At 50.9% G+C, this 25682-nt stretch overlaps 1 protein-coding gene across 3 annotated transcripts in view; it reads left to right on the top strand.

The window, feature by feature from the left end:
- Nucleotides 1-4754: 4754 nt before the first annotated feature.
- Nucleotides 4755-25682, top strand: part of LOC122542986 (zinc finger MIZ domain-containing protein 1-like) — a 92300-nt gene continuing 71372 nt past the window's right edge. Inside the window, exons 1-3 of one of the 3 annotated variants that reach the window (XM_087984390.1) lie at nucleotides 4755-4958; nucleotides 9950-10039; nucleotides 14565-14703. The gene's annotated coding sequence lies outside the window, so the exon portion shown is untranslated. Of the gene's footprint in view, nucleotides 4976-9940; nucleotides 10040-14564; nucleotides 14704-25682 lie in introns of all 3 variants that reach the window. The other 2 variants (XM_087984389.1, XM_087984388.1) reach the window with 2 other exon arrangements.

Raw genomic sequence — 25682 nt, 5'->3', positions numbered from 1 at the left:
CACCGTAGGCCTTTTTAAGAACCCTATTAATTTGGGTAGCTCGATGAGGTGGATCTTTTAGCGTGGACGAGTCAAGAGTGGGGCGCGAGGGGGAAGGGGAGGTTAGTGAACCGGGTCGGCCAGGAATCCTCACGACGATACGCGAGGGCCGAATGGACTCTGTTCGCCCCTGTGAGCAGAGGGGAGCTGAAAATCTCCCCCCTCCCCTACCCCCTGGAGCTCAGTGAAGGGAAGGAGGAGGTTGGACAGAGAAATAAAACCCAGAGGTGGCCTTTCCACGTTGTGCTGGGTACAGTCGGATGCGGGAGCAGGAGCAGTGAAATCTCCCCGGCCTCAGGACGAGCCTGAAATGTTAATTCAGCCCATGCTGCAATGCCGAGAGAGAGAGAGAGAGAGAGAGAGAGAGGTGCAGTCATTCATTCCCCTCCACATTGTTCAGCCCCTGACCACAAAAGGGCTTAATGACTGCAGCAGTCCTGTGAGCTGCTGGTGGCTGCATTCGCTCGGCGCGGAGACCCTGCCCCTCACCGTCGCTACGGCAACGCGGCCGAGGGGTGCGGTCATCCATTCCTGTGGCAGGCGTGCAACAGGCTCGAGTGGCCGGACCTGTGCCAGGGGAGTTGCTGGCAGGGCATCTGGAAGGCGGTGTCAGTGGGTGAGGTGTCGGCTGGTGCAGAGACGGGAGGGAACAGGGAGCGCACGCTGTCTCTCGGGGTGTGTTACTGCTGGGTGGTGTGTGCCATGCATACTGTATCTTTCCTGTGAGTGTGTGTGTGTGTCTGTGTATGTATGTCTGTGTGTCTGAGTGTGTGTGTGTGTGTCTGTGTCTGATTGTGTATGTGTCTGTGTGTGTGTGTGTCTGAGTGTGTGTGTGTATGTCTGTGTCTGAGTGTGTGTGTGTATGTCTGTGTCTGAGTGTGTGTGTCTGTGTCTGATTGTGTATGTGTCTGTGTGTGTCTGTGTGTGTGTTAATGTGTCTGCATGAGTGTGTGTGTGTCTGCATGAGTGTGTGTGTCTGTGTGTGTGAGTGTTAATGTGTCTGCGTGAGTGTGTGTGAGAGCGTGTGTCTCTGTGTGTGTGTCTGTGCGTATGTGTGTCTGTGTGAATGTGTGTATGCGCACCTGTGTGTGTGTGTGTGTATTTGACAGTACAGGTGCCCATGAGTGTCTCTACATGTCTGTTTGTATTCATGTATTTGCACAATAAGGCAGAATCCTGGGTTAATGGTAAGACTCTTGCTGGTGTGGATGAGCAGAGAGATCTCGGTGTCCAGGTACACAGATCCCTGAAAGTTGCCACCCAGGTTGACAGGGTTTTTAAGAAGGCGTACGGTGTGTTAGCTTTTATCGGGAGAGGGACTGAGTTTCGGGGCTATGAGGTCCTGCTGCAGCTGTACAAAACTCTGGTGCGGCCGCACGTGGAGTATTACGTACAGTTCTGGTCACCGCATTATAGGAAGGATGTGGAAGCTTTGGAAAGGGTTGAGAGGAGATTTACCAGGATGTCACCTGGTATGGGAGGGAAGGTCTTATGAGGAAAGGCTGAGGGACTTGAGGCTGTTTTCGTTAGAGAGAAGGAGGTTGAGAGGGGACTGAATTGAGCCATACAAGGGTTCGATAGGGTGGACAGAGAGAGCCTTTTCCCTCGGATGGTGATGGCCAGCACGAGGGGACATAGCTTTAAATTGAGGGGGTGATAGATACAGGACAGATGTCAGAGGTAGTGTCTTTACTCAGAGAGTAGTAGGGGGTGTGGAACACCCTGCCTGCCACACTCACCAACTTTAAGGGCATTGAACTGGTCATTGGAGAGGGACATGGAGGAGAATGGAATGGTGTAGGTTAGATGGGCTTCAGATTGGTTCCACAGGTCGGTGCAACATCGAGGGGCTGAAGGGTCAGTACTGCGCTGTAATGTTCTATGCATGTGTCTGTACGTATGTTAATATATTTGTATGTGTTTGCATGTATTCATGAGTGTGTGTGTGTGTATTTGTCTGAACAGATACCCATGCGTGTATTTGTATATTTGTATGTGTTCCTCTGTGTGTGTGTGTGTATTCTCAAATAGATAGGATAGTGAAGGTGTTTGGTATGCTTTCCTTTATTGGTCAGAGTATTGAGTACAGGAGTTGGGAGGTCATGTTGCGGCTGTACAGGACATTGGTTAGGCCACTGTTGGAATATTGCGTGCAATTCTGGTCTCCTTCCTATCGGAAAGATGTTGTGAAACTTGAAAGGGTTCAGAAAAGATTTACAAGGATGTTGCCAGGGTTGGAGGATTTGAGCTACAGGGAGAGGCTGAACAGGCTGGGGCTGTTTTCCCTGGAGTGTCGGAGGCTGAGGGGGTGACCTTATAGAGGTTTATAAAATCATGAGGGGGCAATGGATAGGATAAATAGACAAAGTCTTTTCCCTGGGGTGGGGGAGTCCAGAACTAGAGGGCATAGGTTGAGGGTGAGAGGGGGAAAAGATATAAAAGAGACCTAAGGGGCAATGTTTTCACACAGAGGGTGGTACGTGTATGGAATGAGCTGCCAGAGGAAGTGGTGGAGGCTGGAACAATGACAGCATTTAAAAGGCATTTGGATGGGTATATGAATAGGAAGGGTTTGGAGGGATATGGGCCGGGCGCTGGCAGGTGGGACTAGATTGGGTTGGGATATCTGGGTCAGCATGGACGGGTTGGGCCGAAGGGTCTGTTTCCGTGATGTACATCTCTATGACTCTATGACAACAGTTAAAAGGCATCTGTATGGGTGAATGGATTAGGAAGGGTTTGGAGTGATATGGGCCAAATGCTGGGACTAGATGAGGTTAGGATATCTGGGTGGGCATGGACAATAGAGTCATAGATAGCCATAGAGATGTACAGCATGGAAACAGACCCTTCGGTCCAACCCAGGTCTGTTTCCAATTTGCACAGCGTGTGTGTGTGTGTGCGTCTGTGTGTGTGTGTGTGTGTGTGTGTGCGCGTCTGTGTGTGTGTGTGTGTGTGTGTATGCTAGCTCTGGACTGGAGTTACACTCAGGCCTTTTCCTTCAAAAACAATTCCCCTCCTCCAACCCCAAGAGGAAGGGGAGATCTCATAGGAAACCTAATGAATTCTAAGGGGAATGAGCCGGGGTAAAAGACATTCCCGAGGACTGGGGAGGTGGGGAGGAGTCCAGAACTGGATGGAGGAGGGGAAGAGGGTCACAGTCTCAGGATAGGACTCAGATGAGGAGAAATGTCTTCTCCCAGTGAGTTGTGGGGTTGAGGGGGGAGCCTGTGGAAATCTCCCCCCCCCCTCCGCAGAAAGCAGTTGAGGGAAAACATTGAACGTCTACAGTTGTATAAGACTATGGTTCGGCCGCGTTTGGAATACCGCGTACGGTTCTGCACGCCACATTACCAAAAGGACATGGACGCTTTGGAGAGGGTGCGGGGGAGGTTCACCGGGATGCTGCCTGGTATGGAGGGAGCGAGCTATGAGGAGAGGTTGAGGAGATTAGGATTGTTTTCATTAGAAAGGTGGAGGTTGGAGGGGGGGAGCTGACTGAGGTCGACAATGAGAGGTGCAGACAGGATGGATAGCAAGGCGCTTTATTCCCCCAGAGCGGGGGGATTCATTACTAGGGGTCATGAGTTAAGGCGAGAGGGGGAAAACTTAAGGAAGATATTGCGCGGAAAGTTTGTCACGCAGAGGGTGGTGGGTACCTGGAATGCGTTGCCAGTGGAGGGTGGTAGAGGCGGGCACGATAGCGTCACTGAAGATGTATCCAGAGTGGGAAGGGAGCAGAGGGATGCAGACCCTTAGAAAGACAGGCGACGGGTTAAGATGGAGGAGCTGGATCGGCGCAGGAGGGCGGAAGGGCCTGTTCCTGTTCTGGAACGTTCTTTAGTCTTTCCAAGCAGGAGTTTGATACAGGTTGTTCCGTGATGTTCTGCGACCGTTGTGTTCTTGCCCGGCCCCACGTGATACAAAAATTGTGCGATACAAAATGCACTGAGAGTCAACGTTTGCGTTTTCGAAAGAGTGTTCACCCCATGGCGTTACAGCCGATTCACGTTCGCGAAAGACGCGCTCGAGCGGAACCTCCTGTAGAGTTCTTGGGGCTAAAGGGGTCGATGGGGGGAACGTGAGAACAGGGCGCTGGGTTGGATGATCAGCCCATCACCGTATTGGATGGGGGAGCAGGGGCCGGATTGACTACTCCTGTCCTGATTTTCCATGTTGCTATAACCCTGTCTTCAAAGAGACAGGACAAAGAGAGGTTTATAAAATCATGAGGGACATGGACAGGGCAAATAGACCAGGTCTTTCCCCTGGAGTGGGGGCGTCCAGAACTAGTGGGGAATAGGTTTAGGGTGAGAGGGGGGAAAAGATATAAAAGAGACCTAAGGGGCAACGTTTTCACCCAGAGGGTGGCACGTGTGTGGAATGAGCTGCCAGAGGATGTGGTGGAGGCTGGTACGATGACAGCATTTAAAAGGATGGGGACATGAATAGGAAGGGTTTGGAGGGATATGGGCCGGGTGCTGGCAGGTGGGACTAGGTTGGGTTGGGACTATCTGGGTCGGCATGGACGGGTTGGGCCGAAGGGTCTGTTTCCGTGCTGTGCATCTCGATGGCTCAATGCTGTTGATTGTGAGTTCTATCAAAGTGTGAAACCAGCCTCTGTTCCTACGACCGGGTCGAAGGTAACTGAGGTAAGGCCGCGCAGCCCTTGAAGAAATGTTCTGTATGTCTGCTTCCCTCAGGTGCTTCATGGGAGAACGTTGCGAGGGGGAGTGGAGGCAGGGAGCGGCTGGGAGGGGAATGAATCCAGCCGGTTGGGATGACACAAGACCGGACATCGGCGACGGCTCTTCGCGATGAACGCGTTTGCCTCTGCCCACGGGCGCAACCAACAGACGACCGATCGTTCGCGATGCGTTAGCGAGATAAGGCGATCTCACCACGGTCACGCACTGCAGGTCGTCAAAGCCTTCGGGTGGGGGTGGAGTGGGGGGGGGAGGGGAGCGGTTTCCTAACCCTGTCCGGCCTACATGTGACTCCAGACCCACACCAGCCTGGGTGACTCTTAATCAACTCTCCAAAATGACCGAGGCGTAGAGTCGCACACACGGAAACAGACCCTTCGGCCCAACCCGTCCATGCCGACCCAGATATTCCCAACCCAATCTAGTCCCACCTGCCAGCACCCGGCCCGTATCCCTCCAAACCCTTCCTATTCATATACCCATCCAAATGCCTCAAAAATGTTGCAATTGTACCAGCCTCCACCACTTCCTCTGGCAGCTCATTCCATACATGTACCACCCTCTGTGTGAAAAAGTTGCCCCTCCCTTTTATATCTTTCCCCTCTCACCCTAAACCTATGCCCCTCTCAATCTGGACTCCCCCATCCCAGTGAAAAGCCCTCATATTTATCCTATCCATGCCCCTCATGATTTTATAAACCTCAATAAGGTCACCCCTCAGCCCCTGACGCTCCAGGGAAAACAGCCCCAACCTGTTCAGCCTCTCCCTGTAGCTCAAATCCTCCAACCCTGGCAACATTCTTGTAAATCTTTTCTGAATCCTTTCAAGTTTCACAACATCTTTCCGGTAGGAAGGAGACCAGAATTGCACACAATATTCCAACAGTGGCCTAACCAATGTCCTGTACAGCCGCAACATGACCTCCCAACTCCTGTACTCAATACTCTGACCAATAAAGGAAAGCATACCAAACGCCTTCTTCACTATCCTATCTACCTGCGACTCCACTTTCAAGGAGCTATGAACCTGCACTCCAAGGTCTCTTTGTTCAGCAACACTCCCTAGGACCTTACCATTAAGTGTATAAGTCCTGCTAAGATTTGCTTTCCCAAAATGCAGCACCTCGCATTTATCTGAATTAAACTCCATCTGCCACTTCTCAGCCCATTGGCCCATCTGGTCCAGATCCTGTTGTAATCTGAGGTAACCCTCTTCGCTGTCCACTACACCTCCAATTTTAGTGTCATATGCAAACTTACTGATTACTGTATACCGCCTATGTTACCTTCCGTGAGCTGCGCAGAGGTGTCAGTGGTGCAATTTGTGGGGTGGCAGGGTAGGGGGTGATAGTGTGCAGGCGGCCAAAAAAAGAACAATTACAGGCACGTACGTGGACGCCTCACATCCCAGCCGAAGACCCACGTCAAATCAGGGAGCTGCTTTATTCAATGTGAGCTCCGATTGGGGATTGGATTAAACTGCCCCAGGACGAAGCAGAGGGGACGGGGGGGGGGGCTATCACCAGCGTTGACTGGAGGGGCCGAATGGCATCCCTTTAGCTGCAGGGTTTGGCATTTTCTTTGCGCACGGGTTGGCATCTGCTCAGCCCTTTTTCCTCATTGGTCAGAGAAAGAAGCCGCAGCGTTCCGAACGCACCAGCAACGCGCCCCTGTTCCCGGAGACCGTGCATGGCGTAACTCGCACCCCCTCCCCATTCGACCCGCGGTTCCGGTCGACGGGAATTTCAAAGCACGGCAATGTCCCACGGCAAGAGCCGTGACTGCGGGAGGCCTTTCCGGTCAGGACCACCGGGGGAGCTCACTCTGCTTCCACGGGGGCTGGCTTGTTTCTGGTCGACGCGGTGTTGCGAGGGAGACCCCTCGAACAAGCGAAGTCAGAGCAGGAGTAGGCCGTTTGGCCCCCCCCTCAAGCCCACTCCGCTATTCAAGAGGATCAGATGAGATCCCCTACAGAGTGGAAACAGGCCCTTCGGCCCAACAACTCCCCCCCCGACCCTCCGAAGAGTAACCCACCCAGTTGCATTCCCCCACCCTGTCACCTGATATTTGCCCCTGACTAATCAGCACTATGGGTAATTTAGCACGGCTAATCCACCCTAAGCTGCACATCCCTGGGCACTATGGGTACTTTAGCGTGGCTAATCCACCCTAACCTGCACATCCCTGAGCACTATGGGTAATTTAGCATAGCCAATCCACCCTAACCTGCACATCCCTGAGCACTATGGGTAATTTAGCATGGCCAATCCACCCTAACCTGCACATCCCTGAGCTGTATGAGTAATTTAGCATGGCCAATCCACCCTAACCTGCACATCCCTGAGCACTATGGGTAATTTAGCATAGCCAATCCACCCTAACCTGCACATCCCTGAGCACTATGGGTAATTTAGCATGGCCAATCCACCCTAACCTGCACATCCCTGAGCTGTATGAGTAATTTAGCATGGCCAATCCACCCTAACCTGCACATCCCTGAGCACTATGGGTAATTTAGCGTGGCTAATCCACCCTAACCTGCACATCCCTGAACACTATGGGTAATTTAGCATGGCCAATCCACCCTAACCTGCACATCCCTGAACACTATGGGTAATTTAGCATGGCCAATCCACCCTAACCTGCACATCCCTGAGCACTATGGGTAATTTAGCATGTCCAATCCACCCTAACCTGCACATCCCTGAACACTATGGGTAATTTAGCATGGCCAATCCACCCTAACCTGCACATCCTGAGCACTATGGGTAATTTAGCATGGCCAATCCACCCTAACCTGCACATCCCTGAGCATTATGGGTAATTTAGCATGGCCAATCCACCCTAACCTGCACATCCCTGAGCATTATGGATAATTTAGCATGGCCAATCCACCCTAACCTGCACATCCTGAGCACTATGGGTAATTTAGCATGGCCAATCCACCCTAACCTGCACATCCCTGAGCATTATGGGCAATTTAGCATGGCCAATCCACCCTAACCTGCACATCCCTGAACACTATGGGTAATTTAGCATGGCCAATCCACCCTAACCTGCACATCCCTGAGCATTATGGATAATTTAGCATGGCCATTCCACCCTAACCTGCACATCCCTGAGCATTATGGGTAATTTAGCATGGCCAATCCACCCTAACCTGCACATCCCTGAATACTATGGGTAATTTAGCATGGACAATCCACCCTAACCTGCACATCCCTGAGCACTATGGGTAATTTAGCATGTCCAATTCACCCTAACCTGCACATCTTTGGACTGTGGGAGGAAGCCGGAGCACCCGGAGGAAACCCACACACAGACATGGGGAGAATGAGCAAACTCTACACAGACAGTCGCCCGAGGCTGGGATCGAACCCAAGTCCCTGGCGCCATGAGACAGCAGTGCTAACCACTGAGCTACCGTGCTGCCCTATCTCCTGGGCGAGTTAAACTTCAGAGAGTTCAGGCCTAAACTGCGCAATCTTTCTTCAGAAAGGTAAGACCCTTCTGGAATTAATCTGGAATTAATCGAGTGAACCTGCTTTGAGCTATCTCCAATGTATCTACATCTCTCCTCAAGGAAGGGGGCCACTGAAACTCTACTACACAATACTCTCAGGTACAGTCTCACTAATGCCTTGTTCAGCTGAAGCAAGACATCCCTTTCTTAACGCTCTATTCCTTCAGCAATAAATGCCAAAATTCCATTTCAAATATAGGGACGGTACAGTAGTTAGCATGCTGCCTCACGGCGCCAGGGACCCAGGTTCGATTCCAGCCTCGGGCGACTGTCTGTGTGGAGTTTGCACATTCTCCCCCCGTGTCTGTGTGGGTTTCCTCCGGGTGCTCCGGTTTCCTCCCACAGTCCAAAGATGTGCAGGTTAGGGTGGATTGGCCATGCTAAATTACCCATAGTGCTCAGGGATGTGCAGGTTAGGGTGGATAGGCCGTGCTAAATTACCCATAGTGCTCAGGGATGTGCAGGTTAGGGTGGATTGGCCGTGCTAAATTACCATAGTGGTCAGGGATGTGCAGGTTAGGGTGGATTGGCCGTGCTAAATTACCCATAGTGCTCAGGGATGTGTAGGTTAGGGTGGATTGGCCGTGCTAAATTGTGCTGTGGTGTGCAGGGAATGTGCGGGCTAGGTGGGTTTGCCATGGGAATTTCAGGGTTAGGGTCTGGGGCTGGGGGGCACGGTTTCATCTGAGTGAGATGCTCTTCAGGTGGTCAGTGCATTTTGAAAGGTTGTGGAGAGGTGTGTTCTGTGGCGATGGTTTTACCAATGTCAGCTGATGTACAAAATGCACAGTTCTCACCAGTTTTGCATAAATGTGCTCGCACGTGCAGACACACGCACATTCTCACGCACCCACAAGCACTCTCACACACACACTCAGACACACACACACTCACAAGAGAAAAAACACACGCATACGCACACACACACTTTCTGACACACTCACAAGTGCACACACACATGTACGCGCACACTCTCACAAACACACAGGCCTCACAAGCAAACACACTAACTCTCACACATTCACTGTCACACTCACAAGCGCGCACACTGTCACATGTTCACAAGCCCACTCTCACACATACACTCACACTCAAACACACACACACTCTCTTTCTCACACATTCACACTGTCTCAGACATACACACTCTCTCTCTCACACACACACACACTCTCTCTCACATACACATTCACACACTCACACATACACTCACACTCAAACACACACACTCTCTCTCTCACACATTCACACCCTCTCTCACACACATACACACTCACACATGCACACTCACACATACACTCACACTCAAACACACACTCTCTCACACATTCACTCTCTCACACACACACTCTCTCACACACACTCTCTCACACACACACCCTCTATCTTTCTCACACACACGCGCACACTCTATCTCACACACACATTCACACACACTCTCTCACACACACACACACACTCTCTGTCTTTCTCACACACACTCGCACACTATCTCACACACACATTCACACACACTCTCTCACGCACACATTCACACACACACACATTCACACACACACATTCACACACACTCTATCTCACACACACACACACACACGACTCTGAGTGTTTTTCTATCCCGTGAACGTTCCCTTTGGTCACACTGAGGTTATCTCTTCTCGTTCTCCTGTAGCACCTACAGATTCCGGAGAGCTTCCAGACAGCGGTTCACCATCGACTTCACTGGGTGTTCCAAAGAGCCTTTGAGCAGAGACTTATGGGATGTTTGACGGTACGTTCCCATTGCGACGACCCAGTTCAGCAGGTCGAAGGAATGCAGCTGGTTTCCAGGCCTCCTGCTTGACATCAGGCTCCACCTCCTCTGTCCTTAGAAACATGCCCGGCCAATAGGAGCGGATACACGGCCTTCGATACTATCCCACCAATCAACAGGATCATGGCTTTTACCTGCACCCCATTCCCTTAACCCTGTACAGGTGCCACGGTGGCACAGCGGTTAGCACTGCTGCCTCACAGCACCAGGGACCCCGGTTTGATTCCAGTCTCGGGCGACTGTCTGTGTGGAGTTTGCACATTCTCCCCGTGTCTGCGTGGGTTTCCTCTGGGTTCTCCAGTTTCCTCCCACAGTCCAAAGATGTGCAGGTCAGGGTGGATTGGCCATGCTAAATTATCCATAGTGCTCAGGGATGTGCAGGTTAGGGTGGATTGGCCATGCTAAATTACCCATAGTGTTCAGGGATGTGCAGGTTAGGGTGGCTTGGCTGTACTAAATTGCCCATAGTGCTCAGGGATGTGCAGGTTAGGGTGGATTGGCCATGCTAAATTACCCATAGTGCTCAGGGAGGTGCAGGTTAGGGTGGATTGGCCATGCTAAATTACCCATAGTGTTCAGGGATGTGCAGGTTAGGGTGGATTGGCCGTGCTAAATTACCCATAGTGCTCAGGGATGTGCAGGTTAGGGTGGATTGGCCATGCTAAATTACCCATAGTGCTCAGGGATGTGCAGGTTAGGGTGGATAGGCCATGCTAAATTACCCATAGTGCTCAGGGATGTGCAGGTTAGGGTGGAATGGCCATGCTAAATTACCCATAGTGCTCAGGGATGTGCAGGTTAGGGTGGATTGGCTGTGTTAAATTGCCCATAGTGCTCAGGGGTGAATATAAGATAATAGGGTAGGGGGAAATGGATCTGGGTGGGATACTCTTCGGAGGGTCGGTGTGGACTTGGTGGGCCGAAGGACCTGTTTCCACACTGTAGGGATTCGATGATACGTCACTGGTAATTTGAAATCTACCATTCTCGACTGAAATATACTCGAAGATAGAGCCTGTGCAGTGTCCCTGGGCTTGATTAAGAGAGGATGAATTGATCAAGTGTTTGACATCCACATTCTCTGTAACAGGTACAAGTCGCATCTGTCAGACACGATAAACCTGTCAATGGAAGGGAGGGTAAATTATAATCACCAGGGAGGTGATTCAATGCAAGTCGTTGGACCTATGGGTTGACACGTCTCCTGATGGATTTCTTGAAAGCAGTGAAATAGTTAATATGTTGGTTTTAGATCTGTCAAGCCCTTTTGGTTCAGAGATGCTCACGTTCGATTGGAAGATGGCCAATGTAACTCCTTTTTAAACTTTATTCACTTGCGGGAAGTGGGGGTCACTGGCTGGACCCAGTCCTTATTGACCAATTTTACCCACCCAATTGCCCCCTTGAGAAGGTGGGTGGTTGGGGTGAGCCACCATCTTGAACCGCGTGTGGTGTAGGGACCCCCCCCGACACAGCGCTGTCAGGGAGGGAGAGCCAGGATTCTGACCCAGCGACACTGAAGGAACGGCCGATAGATTTCCGAGTCGGGACGGTGAGGGGCTCGGAGGGGAACTTGCAGGGGGGTGGTGTTCCCATGTACCTGCTGCCCCTTGTCCTTCCCGATGGAAGTGGCCGTGGGGTTTGGAAGGTGCTGTCTGAGGAGCCTGGGGGAGTTGCTGCAGTGCGTCTTGTAGATGGTACCCACTGCTGTTACTGAGCGTCAGAGGGGTGGAGGGAGTGGGGGTTTGTGGGGGTGGGGACAATCGAGCGGGGGGGCTGCTTTGTCCCTGGATGGTGTCGAGCTTCTCGAGTGTTGTTGGAGCTGCCCCTCCCCCCCTCCCCATCCAGGGCAAGTGGGGAGTATTCCCTCACACCCTCCTGACTTCGGCCTTGTCAATGGTGGGGGACAGGCTTTAGCGGGAGTCAGGAGGGGAGTTACTCGCTGCAAGCCCAAATTATATTCTCTCCCATCTTCTTTTGTTGGGCAAAGATACAAAAAAAATTAAACACACAGACCTACAGATTCAAGAGATTTCTGAATGGACATTAAGTTTTCAACTTTATATTGAATGTTGATCTTGCTCTTTCTCTGCAGCAGTAACATTATATTCCTCACTCTGATCTATTACTTTAATGCACTTTGTATGGTATAATCTGCACGTAAAACAAAACTCTTCACTGTGCCTAGGTACATCGAGCCATAGAGATGTACAGCATGGAAACAGACCCTTCGGTCCAACTTGTCCGTGCCAACTAGAAAACCCAACCCAATCTAGTCCCACCTGCCAGCACTTGGCCCATATCCCTCCAAACCCTTCCTATTCATATACCCAGCCAGATGCCTTTTAAATGTAGCAATTGTACCAGCCTCCACCACTTCCTCTGGCAGCTCATTCCATACACGCACCACCCTCTGCGTGAAAAATGTGCCCCTTTTATATCTTTCCCTCTCACCCTAAACCTAGGCCCTCTAGTTCTGGACTCCCGACCCCAGGGAAAAGACATTGTCTATTTATCCTATCCATGCCCCTCATAATTTTGTAAACCTCTATAAGGTCACCCCTCAGCCTCCGACTCTCCAGGGAGAACAGTCCCAGCCTGTTCAGTCTCTCCCTGTAGCTCAAATCCTCCAACATCCTTGTAAATCTTTTCTGAACCCTTTCAAGTTTCACAACATCTTTCCGATAGGAAGGAGACCAGAATTGCACGCAATATTCCAACAGCGGCCTAACCAATGTCCTGTACAGCCGCAACATGACCTCCCAACTCCTGTGCTCAATACTCTGACCAATAAAGGAAAGCATACCAAATGCTGCCTTCACTATCCTATCTACCTGCGACTCCACTTTCAAGGAGCTATGAACCTGCACTCCAAGGTCTCTTTGTTCAGCAACACTCCCTAGGACCTTACCATTAAGTGTATAAGTCCTGCTAAGATTTGCTTTCCCACAATGCAGCACCTCGCATTTATCTGAATTAAACTCCATCTGCCACTTCCCAGCCCATTGGCCCATCTGGTCCAGATCCCATTGTAATCTGAGGGAACATTCAAGGCTGCGGAAAGCTGCAACACATAGGGATTTGGAGGTTGGGGGGGGAGGGGAGGTGGAATTCTTGTACAGAAAGCTAGCACATCAGGATAGGAAGTAATCAGGAAAGGCAAATGGAATGTTGGCCCTTATTTCAAAGGGGTTGGAGGGTAAGAGTAGGGAAGTCTTACTGCAACTAGACAAGGTGCTGGAGAGACCACTTCTAGAGCACTGTGAGCAGTTGTGAATTGAAATGAATTTATTGTCCCGTGTACCGAGACACAGTGAAAAGCTTTGTTTAGTGAGCAATACAGGTAGATCACGGAGTTAAGGAGTATAGATAAGTAAATATTAGGTAAACAGCAGCAAAACTAAAATACACAGGTCCAGGCGAATGTTAAGAGTTTGCGAGTCCATTCAGTGTTCTAACAACAGTAGGGTAGAAACTGTTCCTAAACCGGCTGGTGTGTGTGTGTGTGTGTGTTCAGCCTTCTGTACCTTCTCCCCCCGATGGTAGAGGCTGTAGAAAAACATTGCCAGGGTGGGATGGAGCTTTGAGAATGCTGGCGGCCTTTCCCTGGCCGCGGGCCTGGGAGATGGATTCTATCGATGGGAGGTTGGCCTTTGTGAGTGTCCAGGCCGGGTTCACCCCTCTCTGTAACCGTCTCCGACCTTGAATGGGTACACAGTTGCCGTTACCAGGTCGGGATACGTCCAGACAGAACGCTCTCGATGGCGCACCGATAAAAGTTGGCGAGGGTATTCGCCAAATCTCCTCAGCTTCCTGAGGGAGAAGAGACGTTGTTGGGCCTGTGTAACCAGTGCGTCCACATGAAGAGGCCAAGAAAGTTTGTTGTGGATGACTCGTTCCACCTCTGTGCTGTTAATGTGTGGGGGGGGGGGGCATGAGTAACATCCCGCTGGGCGTCAATAGAGTTCCTTGGTTTTGCCGACATTGAGAGCTAAGTTGTTCTTGACCAGGTCTTCCGTCTCCCGTCTGTAGTCTGTTTCATCGCCATCTGAGATTCGACCGACTGTGGTGGTGTCGACAGCGAATGTGTGAATGGCATTAGTCTGGTATTTGGCGATGCAGTCATGGGTATACAGTGGGTACAGTAGAGGGCTGAGTATGCACCCCTGGGGGGGGGGGGGCTCCAGTGTTGAGTGTTAGTGAGGGTGAAATATGGTCGCCAATCTTCACTGATTGTGGCCTGTGGGTGAGGAAACTGAGGATCCAGTCGCAGAGAGTGGGGCTTAGTCCGAGATCACTAAAGTCCTTGATCAGCCAGGGAATCATGGGGGAAAGCCATGACCCTATTGAATACCAGGCTGGAGGGGTCAAGTATTGGAGTGGTGCCCGGCGTCTTGACCAGGGTTGGAGGGGGGTGGGGGGGGGAGTTTTCGATTTGTATCTCGGTCGTCGGCCTCGCTGACTCGTTCTCCCTTGTCCCCAGCCCTTCCGACGGCCTGGTGCGAGGAGCTAGGGAGTCCACGTCGCCCGCTACATCCCCACCTCCGTGCGAGGGGCGCCGCGGCGGGAGCGTCACAACCCGCGAGCTCGATGAGGCCTGCGCTGCCGCCCACGCTTCACAGGTCAGTGAAACCGCCCTGGGCCTCCATGTTGATTCCGGGCCGAAGGTAGAGACCAATCCAACACCCCCCCTCATTGAACCGGGTCACCGGGTGCACAAATACCCTCGGGGTGGGGGAGGGAGGTGTCAAATTAAGGCTGGCACTCACGGGGAATCGGTCTGCATTGAATTCGGAATTATCTCTGCTGTTGGAGAACTTCCGCAAGGCAGAATTTGATGGCCAAGCTATTCCGGGCGGGACTTAACGGTAAGGTCCTGGGGAGTGTTGCTGAACAAAGAGACCTTGGAGTGCAGGTACATAGCTCCTTGAAAGTGGAGTCGCAGGGAGATAGGATAGTGAAGGAGGCGTTTGGTATGCTTTCCTTTATTGGTCAGAGTATTGAGTACAGGAGTTGGGAGGTCATGTTGCGGCTGGACAGGACATTGGTTAGGCCACTGTTGGAATATTGCGTGCAATTCTGGTCTCCTTCCTATCGGAAAGATGTTGAAAGGGTTCAGAAAAGATTTACAAGGGTGTTGGAGGGTTTGAGCTACAGGGAGAGGCTGGGGTCTGTTTTCCCTGGAGCGTCGGAGACTGAGGGGTAACCTTATAGAGGTTTATAAAATCATGAGGGGGGCACGGATAGGGTAATTAGACAAGGTCTTTTCCCCTGGGGTGGGGGAGTCCAAAACTAGAGGGCATAGGTTTAGGGTGAGAGGGGAAAGATATAAAAGGGAGGTAAGGGGCAACTTTTTCACACAGAGGGTGGTACGTGTATGGAATGAGCTGCCAGAGGAAGTGGTGGAGGCTGGTACAATGGCAACACTTAAAAGGCATCTGGATGGTTATATGAATAGGAAGGGTATGGAGGGATATGGGCCGGGTGCTGGCAGGTGGGACTAGATTGGGTTGGGATATCTGGGTGGGCATGGACGGGTTGGGCCGAAGGGTCTGTTTCTGTGCTGTACATCTCGATGACTCTAACTGGACTAAAAGCTGTGTGGAAATGTACCGCTCTCATGATTTTTTTAAAAAACTGGCAAGCTATTCCGGGCCATTTCTGTGTGGCCGTTTTGAGACAATGGGAAATGGTGAACCGCGGGCACGAGCCAATGCCAATTGGCGGAGAGATGGGCAACGGGGTTCGTAGTGGGTGTGTTTGTTCTCCGACGTTAAACCTTTGAGGAGGATTTCCAAGTACCAGCTGAGTAGATCCCTCCCGTTCGATTCCTCTCCCCTGACCAATCGAAGGCCCCGTGGGATCTTCCTCCTCACCTGCAGAGCGGATTAGTCCCCGCGGGTCTCGGAGGTTTGCAGCCTAGGGGAATAAGGCCCTTCGGCCCATTAAGTCTGTGCCGGTCAAAGCGCCACCTTCCCTGGCCATTCCCAGCACCCGGCGCTCCGTGACATATGTGCCCGTGTGTGATGTGGCCATGAAAGTGTTGACACCACCCCAACCCAGCTTATGGTTCAACCCATTAATGTTTGAAATGTCCAGACCTCCTTCACGGTGCCGCTGATGGAACGCAATAGTTCTCTCCTTTCGACTGTTCCAATCCGTCTTCCTATGACAAGGGCGGACTTTACCGCCCCCAGTTCAGCCCAAAACCCCTTATCCCCACTCTCCGGCCTTGGGTTAGTGTGTGTTCCCTGGTTGGGTTAGCCTTTTTCTGCCAGCCACCAGATAAAGGCAGATCGGGCCTGGGCGAGCGCTCTCAGAGATGCCCCGTTTGGAGTCAGAGGGAGTTCTGCAAGTTGTCCACAGACAGACACTTACACACTCTCACACACACTCACACACACACACACACACACTCACACTCACATACACACACACACTCTCTCTCACACACACACACACTCTCTCACACACACGCACTCACACACACTTACACTCACACACATTCACTCTCACACACACACACATACTCACACTCACACACATTCACACTCACTCATACACACACACTCACACTCTCACACACATGCACACATACTGTCACACACACACACTCACACACACATTCACACACACACAGACTCTCACACACACACACAAACACTCATACACACGCACACAAACACTCATTCACAGACTTCAACACACACACACAAACACTCATACACACACACACAATCATTCACAGACTTGAACACACACAAACACTCACAAACAAACTCAAACACACTCACACACAAACACTCATATACACACACACACACGCACTCACACACACAAACACTCATACACACACACACTCACATACACAAACACTCATGCACACACACACTCGTACACACACACACTCGTACACACACACACTCACACAAACACTCATACACACACACACTCATATACACACACACACTCATACACACACACACTCACACACACACAAACACTCATACACACACACACTCGTACACACACACACTCATACACACACACACACTCATACACACACAAACACAAACACTCATATACACACACACTTACACACACAAACACTCATACACACATACACTCACACACACACTCACACACACACTCATACACATACACACACCAACACTCATACACACTCACACACAAACACTCACACATACACATGCACTCACACACACACATACACATACACACACACACACTCATACACTCACATACACATACACATGCACTCACACACACACACATACACTCACACACACTCACATACACACAAACACACACATACACTCACATACACATACACACACCAACACTCATACACACACACACACAAACACTCATACACACACGCACTCACACACACAATCACTCATACACACACACACACAAACACTCATACACACACTCACACATACACACTCACACACACAATCACTCATACACACACGCACTCACACACACAATCACTCATACACACACACACAAACACTCATACACACACACACACACACAAACACTCATACACACACTCACACACACACACAAACACTCATACACACTCACACACACAAACACTCATACACACACTCACACATACACACTCACACACACAATCACTCATACACACACGCACTCACACACACAATCACTCATACACACACACACACAATCACTCATACACACACTCACACACACACTCACACACACACACACAAACACTTAGACACGCCGTCAGTCTTGCGTCACTTTCTCAGTTCCAACGGCACGTCGGTAACCAGGGAGCACGCCTTCAAAGTGGAGGCTTGAAGGTGCGAAGCTTTACCAGCCCAAGTGGCAATTATGGCATCTCGGCCAGTGTCGTTTGGCAAAGGTTATCGTCTGCCCCAGCTTGAGGGGGGAGTCGGATATCTCAGCAGTTTGACGTGCAGTGGGGATGTGCAGACTGTCGAGTGGAGATTAGCTACTGCTCCTGTGATTATTCTGGCTATTGAGGGAGTGCAGCGTAGGTTCACGAGGTCAATTCCCAGAATGGCGGGACTACCTTACGTTGAAAGATTGGAGCGACTGGGCTTGTATATGCTCGAGTTTAGAAGGCTGAGGGGGGATCTGATTGAGACGTATAAGATTATTAAAAGATTGGACACTCTGGCGGCAGGAAACATGTTTCTGCTGATGGGTGAGTCCCGAACCAGAGGACACAGCTTAAAAATAAGTGTTAGGCCATTTAGGACAGAGATGAGGAGAAACCTCTTCACCCAGAGAGTGATGGGTGTGTGGAATGTTCTGCCCCAGAAGGCAGTGGAGGCCAAGTCTCTGGATTGGTTTAAGAAAGAGTTGGATAGAGCTCTCAAGGATAGTGGAGATAAGGCAGGAACAGGATACTGATTGAGGATGATCAGCCAGGATCATATTGAATGGTGGTGCAGGCTCGAAGGGCAGAATGGCCTACTCCTGCACCTATTGTCTACTTCTCTGAAAAGGGCCTCTGCGTTTTGGAGAGAGCAGGAGTAGGCCGTCTGCCCCCCCCCCTCCCCCCACCTCAAGCCTGCCCCCCGCCCTTCAATAGGATCATGGCTGATCTCTCTCGGGGACTCAACTCCACTTCCTCATCCCTTCCCCCTTCATTCCTTTACTGTTCCAAAATCCATCTTTGCCTTCAAAACATTCAACGAGGTAGCCTCGATGATTCACTGGGCGGGGAATGCCACCGATTCACAATCCTCTGGGTGAAGAAATTCCTCCGTCCGAAATCTGCTCCCCCCCTTATTTTGAGACTGACTCCCCCTAGTTCTAGTCTCACCTACCAGTGGGAACAACCTCCCTGCTCCTATCTTATCTATTCCTGTCATCGTTTTATATGTTTCTATAAACCCCACCCCCCCCTCATTCTGCTAAATTCCATTGAATATAGTCCCAGTCTGCTCAGTCTCTCTCATAAGCCAACCCCCTCAACTCAGGAATCAACCCAATCAATTAACTCACACTCTCATACACAGGCCTGAACACACACTCACACACACAAACACTGAAACACAGACCCAAACACACACACTCACACACACACAAACATTCATACACAGACTTGAATACACACACACACACTCACACACAAACACTCATACACAGACTCGAACACGCGCAAACACTCATACACAGACTTGAACACACACTCACACGCGCAAACACTCATACACAGACTTGAACCCACACTCACATGCACAAACACTCATACACAGACTTGAACACACACTCACACACACAAACACTCATACACAGACTTGAACACACACTCTCACGCACAAACGCTCATACACAGACTTGAACCCACACTCACACACACAAACGCTCATACACAGACTTGAATCCACACTCACACGCACAAACACTCATAAACAGACTTGAACACACACTCATACACACACACACACACAATCATTCACAGACTTGAACACACACTCTCACTCATAAACAAACTCAAACACACTCACACACAAACACTCATACACACACACACAAACACTCATTCACAGACTTGAACACACACAAACACTCATAAACAAACTCGAACACACTCACACACAAACACTCATATACACACACACACGCACTCACATACAAACACTCATACACACACGCACTCATACACAAACACTCTTATACACACACACACAAACACTCATGCACACACACACAAACACTCATGCACACACACACTCGTACACACACACTCACACACTCACACACACACACACACAAACACTCATACACACACACACTCGTACACACACACACACTCATACACACACGCACTCATACACACACAAACACTCATATATACACACACAAACACTCATACGCACACACAAACACTCATACACACACACTCACACACACATACACTCAGACACACACACACACACTCATACACATACACACACCAACACTCATACACACTCACACACAAACACCCACACACTCACACATACACATGCACTCACACACACACACACACTCATACACATACACACACCAACACTCATACACATACACACACCAACACTCATACACACTCACACACAAACACCCACACACTCACACATACACATGCACTCACACACACACACACACTCATACACATACACACACCAACACTCATACACACTCACACACAAACACCCACAGTGATTCTGCGAAAATCCGGTCCAAATTTCCGGCAAAACCGCTCGATCCCAGGAACCGTAGCGCGGCATTCCTCAATGCTGTGGGAAACTCCCCAGCAACCTTTGTTACCACAGTCTGTGGGGGCCATCTGTTCGTGTCCGATAACACGGCCCAGGAAGGTGACTTTGACAAATTCCCTCTTAGCCAGGTTTCTCCGCAGACAAGAGTGTGGGCGGTATGGTGGCTCAGTGGTCAGCACTGCTGACTCACAGAGCCAGGGAGCTGGGTTCAATTCCCGCCTCAGGCAACTGTCTGCGTGGGTTTCCTCCGGGTGCTCCCACAGTCCAAAAATGTGCAGGTCAGGGTGATTTGGCCATGTTAAATTGTCAGTAGTGTTAAGTGTAGGGGAGTGGGTCTGTGTGGGTTGCTCTTCGGAGGGTCGGTGTGGACTTGTTGGGCCGAAGGGCCTGTTTCCACACTGTAGGGAATCTAATCATGAGTGTTAGGTATGCCTGAGAAAGAGTAAGTGTGTTTGAGTATGCGCTGTTTCTATGTTTTGAGTGTGTGTGCGCGCAGAGTCAGGCTCATTACCTTGACGATAGCCCAACTCCAATCCTTTGGCTTTGCTACCATTACCGAAGAAATATATTACATATGCACCTCATTTCATAAAGATTTCTGACCTTCAAGTGCATCTTCCATTCCATTTCCTGCAAGTTCTCCCCGTAGCCCATAAATCCTTGCGAGATCAAGACTTTATCAATCTCTGCCTTGAAGACGTTTAACGTCCCTGCGCTCCGTGGCAACGAATTTCACAGGCCGACCGCTCTCTGGCTGAAGAAATGTCTCCTCTGTTGGCCCTGCCCTAGACTTGCCCTCGAGTCTAGCACTGGAGTCATACGGAGGCCCAGATGGGGTAAGGACAGCAGATACATTCCCCCCTTCCCACCCCCTGCCCCACCCTCCTGCCAAAAGGGTGATCAGTGGTAGACTCACGATCTGAGACTAACTTCCAACTCCAGGTGTTTTGTCTCGAGGTCGCGAATTGAGTCGGAATTTGAATCCCATTGGTGGCCGGGATTTCACCTCACGTCTTCAGCTCATTAAACTCTGGATTATTAGTCCAGTTGACGTGATCATGACAGGGCTGGCGCAGGAGGGAGGGCTTCACATGGGTAGATCATTGGGATACCTTCTGGGGAAGGTGGGACCTGTACAAGAGGGATGGGTTGCACCTGGACTGGAGGGGCACCAATACCCTGGGCGAGGGGGTTTGCTAGAGCTCTTCGGGACGATTTAAACTAGATTGGCAAGGGGGCTGGGAACCAGAGTTACTGATCAGAGGAGAGGGTAGTTGTTGAACGGGCAGAAATAGAATGCAGAGGGTCTGTCTGGAAGGATACTCTGTGGTTAAGACGAAGGGTTGGGTTAAAGTGTGCCGGTTTCAATGCAAGGAGTGTCAGGAATCAGACCATAGGAGTGGAAATAAGGCCATCGAGTCCTCTCCGCCATTTAATCACGGGCACTTCAACGCCACTTACCCGCGCTCTCCCCGTAAATCCTTGCGAGATCAAGAATTTATCGATCTCTGCCTTGAAGACGTTTAACGTCCCTGCGCGCTGTGGCAACGAATTTCACAGGCCGACCGCTCTCTGGCTGAAGAAACGTCACCTCGTTTCCGTTCTAAATTGACCCCTTCTCATTCTAAGGCTGTGCCCACGGATCCTAGTCTCTCCCCCGCCTCACGGAAACAAATTCCCAGCGGCCATCCCTTTCTGAGCCACGCATTAATCTTGTACGTTTCTACCCTCAACCTCCCCTCAACCTTCTAAAGTTGAAGGAATACAATCTCAGAGCGATGAACTTAGAGCACGGATCAGTACTTGGAACTACGATGTTGTGACCATAACTGAGACATGGACTTTACAGGGGGCAGGAATGGTTGCTGGATGTTCCAGGGTTGGGATCTTTGAAAAAGAACAGGGAGATGGGGGGTGGGGGAGCGGTAAAAGAGGAGGGGGAGTAGGATTGTTAATTAAAGAGTGAGCCACAGTTGTTGGAAATGTGGTCGTTGAGAAGGATTTGTCTACTGGGTCAGTATGGGTGGAAGTCCGAAACGGGAAAGGAGCAGTCACTTTACTGGGAGTTTTCTATAGACCCCACCCCCCCAACAACTGCAGAGAGATGGAAGAACAGATTGGACAGCAGATCTTAAAAGGTGCAGATGTAACAGAGTTGTCGTTACGGGTGACTTCCACATCCCCAATATCGATTGGAACCTTCCTTATGGAACGGATAGAGCCGATTGTGTCTGGTGTGTCGAGGGAGGACTCCTGACTCAATACGTGGATAGGCCGACTAGGAGGGGAGGCCATATTGGATTTGGTGCTAGGCAACGAGCCAGGCCGGGAGTCAGATCTCTCGGTGGGAGAGCATTTCGGTGCGGGTGACCACAGCTGCCTCACCTTGACCACAGCCATGGAGAGGGATAGGAGCAGACGGTGTGGGAAGGTATTTAATTGGGGGAGGGGGGTAATTAGACTGCTGTGGAGTATAAATTGGAAACAATTACTCTCCAGGAAAGGCACAAGGAGCACTTGTTGCGAGTGTTGGATAACTTTGTCCCACCCAGTCAGGCAAGGAATTGTGAGGTGAAGGGACCTGGGATGACAGGATTAGATGAGAGTCCCTCCAGTGTGGAAACAGGCCCTTCGGCCCAACCAGTCCACACCGACCCTGCAAACAGCAACCCACCCAGACCCATTTCCCTCTGACTAATGGACCTAACACTACGGGAGAATCAACGTTTCGGGCATAAGCCCTTCTTCAGGAATGAGGAAAGTGTGTCCAGCAGGCTAAGATAAAAGGTAGGGAGGAGGGACTTGGGGGAGGGGCGTTGGAATTGCGATAGGTGGCGGGAGGTCAAGGTGAGGGTGATAGGTCAGACTGGGGTGGGGGCGGAGAGGTCAGGAAGAAGATTGCAGGTTAAAAAGGCGGTGCTGAGTTCGAGGGATTTGACTGAGACAAGGTGGGGGGAGGGGAAATGAGGAAACTGGAGAAATCTGAGTTCATTCCTTGTGGTTGGAGGGTTCCCAGGCAGAAGATGAGGCGCTCTTCCTCCAACCGTCGTGTTGCCATGGTCTGGCGATGGAGGAGTCCAAGGACCTGCATGTCCTTGGTGGAGTGGGAAGGGGAGTTAAAGTGTTGGGCTACGGGGTGGTTGGGTTGGTTGGTCCGGGTGTCCCAGAGGTGTTCTCTGAAACGTTCCGCAAGTAGGCAGCCTGTCTCCCCAATATGGAGGAGGCCACATCGGGTGCAGCGGATGCAATAGATGATGTGTGTGGAGGTGCAGGTGAATCTGTGGCGGATATGGAAGTATCCCTTGGGGCCTTGGAGGGAAGTAAGGGGGGAGGTGTGGGCGCACGTTTTGCATTTCTTGCGGTTGCAGGGGAAGGTGCCGGGAGTGGAGGTTGGGTTGGTGGGGGGTGTGGACCTGACGAGGGAGTCACGGAGGGAGTGTTCTTTTCGGAACGCTGATAGGGGAGGGGAGGGAAATATATCCTTGGTGGTGGGGTCCGTTTGGAGGTGGCGGAAATGATGGCAGATGATACGTTGTACATGGAGGTTGGTGGGGTGGTAGGTGAGGACCAGTAGGGTTCTGTCCTGGTGGTGGTTGGAGGGGCGGGGCTCAAAGGCGGAGGAGCGGGAAGTGGAAGAGATGCGGTGGAGGGCATCGTCGACTATGTCTGGCGGGAAATTGCGGTCCTTGAAGAAGGACCTTCCTAATCCACCCTAACCTGCACATCCCTGAGCACTATCGGTAATTTAGCATGGCCAATCCACCCTAACCTGCACATCCTTGAACACTGTAGGTAATTCAGCACGGCCAATCTACGCTATCCTGCACATCCTTGAGCACTATGAGTAATTTAGCATGGCCAATCCACCCTAACCTGCACATCCCTGAGCACTATGAGTAATTTAGCACGGCCAATCCACCCTAACCTGCACATCCCTGAGCACTATGGGTAATTTAACACGGCCAATCCACCCTAACCTGCACATCCCTGAGCACTATGGGTAATTTAGCACGGCCAATCCACCCTAACCTGCACATCCCTGAGCACTATGGGTAATTTAACACGGCCAATCCACCCTAACCTGCACATCCCTGAGCACTATGAGTAATTTAGCACGGCCAATCCACCCTAACCTGCACATCCCTGAGCACTATGGGTAATTTAACACGGCCAATCCTCCCTAACCTGCACATCCCTGAGCACTATGGGTAATTTAGCACGGCCAATCCACCCTAACCTGCACATCCCTGAGCACTATGGGTAATTTAGCATGGCCAATCCACCCTAACCTGCACATCCCTGAGCACTATGGGTAATTTAGCACGGCCAATCCACCCTAACCTGCACATCCCTGAGCACTATGGGTAATTTAGCATGGCCAATCCACCCTAACCTGCACATCTTTGGACTGTGGGAGGAAACCGGAGCACACGGGGGTAACCCACACAGACACGGGGGGGAGAATGTGCAAACTCCACACAGACAGTCGCCCCGAGGCTGGAATCGAACCCGGGTCCCCGGTGCCGTGAGGCAACAGTGCTAACCACTGAGCTTCTTGTCAAAATGAAGAAGGAAACTTACTTAAGGTTGAGGGAGCCAGGATGTGGCAGAGCTTTAGAGGATTACTGGGGGAGCTGGGAAAGAACTCAGAAATGGACTGAGGAGAGCTAGAAGGGGGCGTGAAAAAGCCTTGACGGGAAGGATTAGGGAAAACCCAAAGGCGCTCCACCCTTACGTGAGGAATAAGAGAATGATCAGAGAGAGGGTCAGGCCGGTCAGGGATAGGGGAGGGAACTTGTGCCGGGAGTCTGAAGAGTAAAGGGAGGGCCACAAATGAGTTTTTTTGCTTCAGTTTTCACTATCACCTTGTTGATAGTGAGAACAGTGGACCAGGTTAATAGGTTTGAACAGATCGATTTTAAGGACGTGGATATGCTGGGAATTTTGGGAAGCATCAAGATGGATAAGTCCCCAGGTCCGGACTGGATAGATCCAAGGTAATTACGAGAAGGGAGGAATGAGATCGCTGGCGATGATCTTTGCATCCTCACTCTCCACAGGAGTATTACCGGATGATTGGAGGGAGGGGAATGTTGTTCCTCTGTTCAAGAAAGGGAATAGGGAGATCCCTGGGAATTACAGACCAGTCAGTCCGTAGGAAGCAAGGTACTGGAGAGGATGCTGAGATTTCTGACTACTTGGAAGAACATGGTTTGATTAAAGCTAGTCAGCATGGCTTTGTGAGGGGACAGGTCAGGCCTCACACACCTTATTGAGCCCTTTGAGGATGTGACGGGACAACTTGATGA

This window comes from Chiloscyllium plagiosum, unplaced genomic scaffold (assembly GCF_037043375.1).
Source record: "Chiloscyllium plagiosum isolate Xiang-an unplaced genomic scaffold, Cpla_swu_hap1 HiC_scaffold_48, whole genome shotgun sequence".
NCBI classification, from domain to species: Eukaryota; Metazoa; Chordata; class Chondrichthyes; order Orectolobiformes; family Hemiscylliidae; genus Chiloscyllium; species Chiloscyllium plagiosum.
Note: the sequence above shows the minus strand (reverse complement) of the source record. Positions and strands in the feature narration are given on the sequence as shown.